We start from the raw sequence: 6,000 nt of genomic DNA on the forward strand, positions 1-6,000 counted from the left end.
ATGTTCTGATGAGGGATGTAACAAATACCTAAATAAGTATATACAGAATATCATAGACTAGTAGAGTTTAGCAATTGATCTGGTCTAATCACCTCCTTGTATAAATAAAGAAACTGAGTCAGGGAAAGGTTCAATGGCTTACTGATTATTGATAGAGTCAAAAGTAGGAGTTGGGTGTCCTGACTCCTGGACCAATAAGCTTACCGATACACCAAGCTTGCCTTTAGTATTAAAGAGTTAAGCACGGTTCTGTCAGTTTTGTCTCTCCAGTGTGGTCAGTCCAGTGATGATAGACTGTTTAAGAGCAGGCAGTGTCAAGCATAAAAATCTAAAAAGGATAAGTATTTGGTGTCATTTTTTTAAAAAAGACCACTATGAACAAAGCTCTACATATTTTCTTTTTATCTGGCTTTATTAAATCTTATGAAATATAAAATCAACTAGAAACTAATTAGGTTTTAAATTATATTTCTTTTAAAATGTTTAGAACTCATATATACATATCTGTTGCTGACTTCTAAATCTTTATAATAGAAGAGAGGTCAATAACAGGTAATTGGCCTAGTTACTATATCTCAAGGAAATTGACTCACAGGAAATCAGATTAATGTTAATCAGTTGCAGTAAATTGTCTATGATAAATATAACTGTTTGACTATTTTAGTTAGTGTATCTAGGCAAAGCCAGATGAAGAACCTTTGTTACCATTAATCTCTAGGCAGTTATTCTGTAAGAGTAAACTTTATAAAATAGATTATTCTATGAACTATTTTCCTAATGTGGGCTTGTGACCTGCCTGTAAAAATCTCTACAATGGCTTCATTGGTATTTGCATGGTCCAATTAGCTCATGGGCCAGCTTTTCCTTATCTGGGCACATAACCAATTCCTATGTCAAGATATTTCATAAAAGGACTCTAAACAATCCATGAATCTATCAGCATAGTTACTCCCTCTGCCAATCATATCCTCTCTCTACCTTGGAGAACAGGTCTTCATATGGTACTGTAGCTAAAGAAAAAAAAAGCCAGCTGGTAACCAATCTTCTGGAGAGAATCTCCTTTTCCCTTGAGTAGGCTAGTCTTCATATGAGTTTTACACACACACACACACACACACACACACACACACACACACACACCCCACCCCTAACAAATCAAATAGAAAAAAGATGGTAGAGTGTTTTATGGGGAAAAAAATGAAAAGAATGGGAAAAAAGGAAGTAGGGAGGGAGAGAAGGCAGGAAGATATCTATACCTATAGGATATCTAGCTAGCCATATATGTATATATACATATATACTATATATACATATCTAAAAATCTTTTCCCAAAGCCTTTCCAGCTTGGGCAAGCTTTTTCCAGAGTTTGCCTCCCTTGCTAGATATTGTCTTTGAAAATTTATGGCCCTCTCCATTACCATGATGAAGCTTTACAGGAAGATATCACTGGCAGCATTTAAAAAAAATGCATGTGGAAACAGGAGTTACACAATTTTATCATATTGTCCAATCCCTCAATCAAATGTCAAGTACCTCTTCTTTGCCAGGCATTATGCTAGATCCTGGGGATGCGAAAAAAAAAGAAACACTCCCTGCCTGAAAGGATCTTACATTCTATAGTTTCAGGAGACAACGCATACATAAAGTGTTTATGATGCTTCCACACAACTCTCTGATTCCACCTTCAAGTTGACACTACTCAAACAAAAGATGACTGGTTGCTTTAAAAATATTTTCCTTTCTATGCAAATGATGCATTTCCCCAGGGAATATGTGAACTTCCAGTTGATTGTTTCCTCCGTCTCCAACTCCCAGCTCCACCATGATGCAACTCAAACCCTCATATCCTGTTCTGACTTTGATCCTACTCACTCTCACAAGCTGAATCCCTCCTGATCTGGGACCAGATTGCACTCCAACCCTGAAAATCCTACCATTCACCCAGCTCTGCTACGTGTTCTCCGTAATAGGAAAGATAGCTCAAGCATCGTCTGGGCATAGGCTCACAGGAAAAGGTAGCTAATAATGTGTTGGATAACAATTGGGATACAAAAAAATCTCAACAAGCTGGACCAATGGGTTGAAGCTAACAAAATGAAATCCCTTAGGGATCAATGTAAAGTCTTATACTTGGTTTAAAAAGTCCGAAGTAAAAGTTCATGTTGGGAGCTGGGGGAGGAAGAGCTAAATTCAATTTTTTCAATAGTTACAAAAGCTCTAGAAATGGCAAGGTAAATACATCAGAGCCAGCAGTAGGATGTGACCACCAAAAAGGTTAATTAAGACTTTAGGTTGCATTACATTAATAGAAGCAATATCCAGACTAAGGAGGGGTGCTAGCCTGCTCTCCTTTTCCTCGACCATACCAGATTCAAAATATTGTGCTCAGTTTGGGATTTCATAATTTAGGAGGGACACTAAACAACCTGGAATGTATCCAGAGGTGGGGCACCAGGCTGGAGGAGGGGACATGGGAGAGAGATGGACAGGAGACCAGATCCTACAAGAATGGGCTATATTTAACCTGTAGAAGAGCACAATGTAGACATGATTATTATCTTCCAATATTGGAAGATGGGAAGTGAGGAAGAACCATTTATTAAGCACTTATTAGGTGCCAGCCGATGTTAAATACTTTAGAAAGATCACCTCATTTGCTCCTCACAACAACCCTAGGAGGGAGGTGCTAATAATAGCATTTCATATATTCATTTTACAGCTAAGAAAACTGAGGCAGATGGGTTGAGCAAATTACCCAGTTACACGGCTAGTAAGTGTCTGAGTCTAAATTTGAACTTAGGCCTTCCTGACTCCAGGCCCAGTGATCAATTTACTGAACCACGTAGCTGCACAGGAGGGCTTAGCTTTGGTCTGCTTGGTCCTAGAGGGAAGCTCAAGAAAGTTGTGGTGAGGTAGACCTCAACTCGATGTAAGAAAAGCCTTCCTAATGTTCTAAGGGCTGTCCCCCACACGTAGCATGGGGGTATTGTTCAGTAGCTCAAAAGAAGACGGAATAGGCATCTCTAGCTTCTCCTCTCACTCTTCTCCAAGGGAGACTTTAATTCCCACCAGGAAGACAAGCCAGAGTGGGCCTAGAAGCTTGGCCACCCTGGTCTCTTCAGAGAGAAGTGGTACTGGGCTAGAATTAGATCTATCTGCTTCCTTAAATGTTATTTATCTAGGGAAAATGGTTTTCAGGTTCAATCAAACTTATGATTGCTGTTCCCTAATCGAGGGCCGCAGGACCCCAAGCTTTATATCCAGGGATTTTCTCCCTTCCCACCAAATAAATACCAGTTCCACAATGAACATCCATAGCAATTAGCAAAGAAACTCCATATACCCCATTCAATAACAAAACAGAAATCAGAGAAAGTATAAATAGGAGCACATAAGAAACGATAGAGAGTAAAGGTGCTCTCCCATTGGGAATGGGTTAGCAACTCAACTTAGAGAAAAAGCCTTAGATCTCACCCAAGAAGAAGTTCCCTGATGTCCCTAGCGTAGCAATCTGGGGATGGAGACATGACGGAAACTGCCAGCTCCTCTCATGGTAACTTCTTCCCAGACTATTCTTCTCCCTTCAGCAACCTGAAGTGGGGTTGACCTCGTCTACCTTCTACCTTCTCTCTTGAAGCGAGAAGAATAGCTTCACTCTGTAATGTCTAGTATGTAGTCTCATGTTTTCTCTGGTTATTGTTTAGCTATGATCTGGATAAATGGTTTTTTGGTTTTTGCTCTCTGCTTCATGTGTTCATTGTATTCATTTGGTAGGAAGGGAAATAAGCCTTGCATATAAAGCTTGGAGTCCTCTCCTCCCTGCTCCCCCCCCCCCCCGTTAATAAAACAGCAGTCAGAAGTTAGCTTGAACCTGGAAACTATATTCCCCAGACAAAAAATATTTAAGGAAGCAGAAAGATGTAATTCTAGCCCAGTATTCCTCTCTCTGAGGACAGCAAAGGAACCAAACTTCTGGCCCCAATCTCCTGCTTCCCTTCATGGCAGAAAATAGGCTTGGGGGAGAAGAGGTTAGAGATGTAAACTCTGCTTCTCTTCAAGATACTCAATGACGTTCCTAGGCTCCATAGTGGGAGCAATTCCTGTTACACTAATAAGAAGAGATGTTTAGGGGTGGAATTGGGCTACTTTGAGAGAGAATGAATTCCCCACCGCTTGAGGTCTATCGGTGCAGGCGGGATATCTGTCCGCTCCTGTGGCAACTGTACAGAGATTCACAGTTAAGCTGTGGCTTTGTCACTCTCAAGTTCCTTCCAAATTTGAGATTCTGTGATTTTGTTGCAAATTTTGTGGGAGGTGGGATGTGGGGGAAGGTGGGCTGTGGAGATGATGATTCTGGTACTCATGAGCTAATAAAAACAAATAGTCAGGCAGCTGGCTACCTAGGGACACATGCACACCTGAGCACCATTAGATTAAGTGCCATAAACACCTGGGAAATGTACAATTAGATTAAGAACAGGTGCGTGTGCATAGGCCTCATCTGTGCAATGGGGATGATAGCAGCTGCATAAGAAGTAGCCTCCTGGAGTGGAAAGAGCTAGAGTTACTAGGTTGTTGTTCAGTCGTGTCTGACTCATCATGGCCCCATTTGGAAGTTTTATTGGTAAAGATCCTGGAGTGGTTTGCCATTTTCTTCTCCAATGCATTTTACAGATGAGGAAACTGAGGCAAGCAGGGTCACACAGCTAGGGAGTGTCTGAGGCTAGATTTGAACTCAGGAAGAAAAGTCTCCCTGACTCCGGACCCAGCGCTCCATCCGCTGGGCCACCTCACAGTCCGTGAGTCACCAAGACCTCAGTTCAAACCTTGTCTTTGCCTCAGACTCACAGTGTGAATCACGGGCTTCACTGCACCTGTTAGAAGCACAATTTCCTCATCTGTAAAGTGGAGTCAGTAGTGAGATGAGGGCCTGGACCAGAGTGGGGCCAGTGTCAGAGGAGATTGCAGCATCAAGAACACGGGGTCTGAAGCCAAAGGGCCTGGCTTTGAATTCCAGCTTTGCCCCCTTTGTGACCCTTCGGTATGTTGTTCAGACTCCCTGGGCCCCAGTTTCGTCTTCTGTAAACAAGAGGTGGCTGTAATAGATGTTTTCTAAAGACTCTTAGTTCTAAATTCTCTGAAGCAGGAGACCTGGTCCTACCATTTACCCAGAGTGGGCAAGTCAGCTGCACATCTCTGAGCCTGTTTCCCCACGCTTAAAGTGTGGGCAATAATACTTGTACTCCTGACCTCACAGTATTGCTGTGAAGGTGAAATGAGATAAATTAAAGCTCTCTGTATGCTTTAAGGTGTCCCAAAAGTCTTAGTGCTATTAAAAAACCCTTAAAATTGCACTAAGACTTTTGGGACATTATATATATATGTATATATATATATATATAAATATATATATGCACACACACACACACACACACACATATATATATATATACACATACATGTGAGCTACTGCTTTAATTGAGCAGCAAGCTACTAATAACACATAGAGCTTGGGGAGGCAAAGTGAACCAGGTGGTGGTCCAGAATGATATTTTAATGTCAATTTGAGAGTACTTTTAACCTGGCTATGAAGTTTTCTATCTTTCTTCAGCTCCTCTGTTGGCCAGCTTTCTATCATCTGGCATGTCACGGACTGATCACTGGATCTGAAGTCAGAGGACCTTGTGATCTTGGGCAAGTCACTCTGCGATTCCCTGTGATTCCCTTCTCCTCCCCAGGTGGACTCAATCATGACCCTGTTCCTGGGAATTAAGATGACTGTTCTCTTCCCTGAGAAGCATAGACAGCTAATCTCAGCCCTTGCCAAGTTTGGGAATCCCCTCAATTAACAAACACTCCCATTTCTATAGCCCTTTACAATTTAAGAAAAAAATTTCCTCACAATTATCATGTGAGATAAGTTGCCATTTTATAGATAAAGAAACTGAGACCCAGAGATGTAGCATGGAATTAGTGAGACCACTGGGCTTGGATTTACCA

Source organism: Trichosurus vulpecula, chromosome 3 (assembly GCF_011100635.1).
Source record: "Trichosurus vulpecula isolate mTriVul1 chromosome 3, mTriVul1.pri, whole genome shotgun sequence".
In the NCBI taxonomy this organism is placed as follows: domain Eukaryota; kingdom Metazoa; phylum Chordata; class Mammalia; order Diprotodontia; family Phalangeridae; genus Trichosurus; species Trichosurus vulpecula.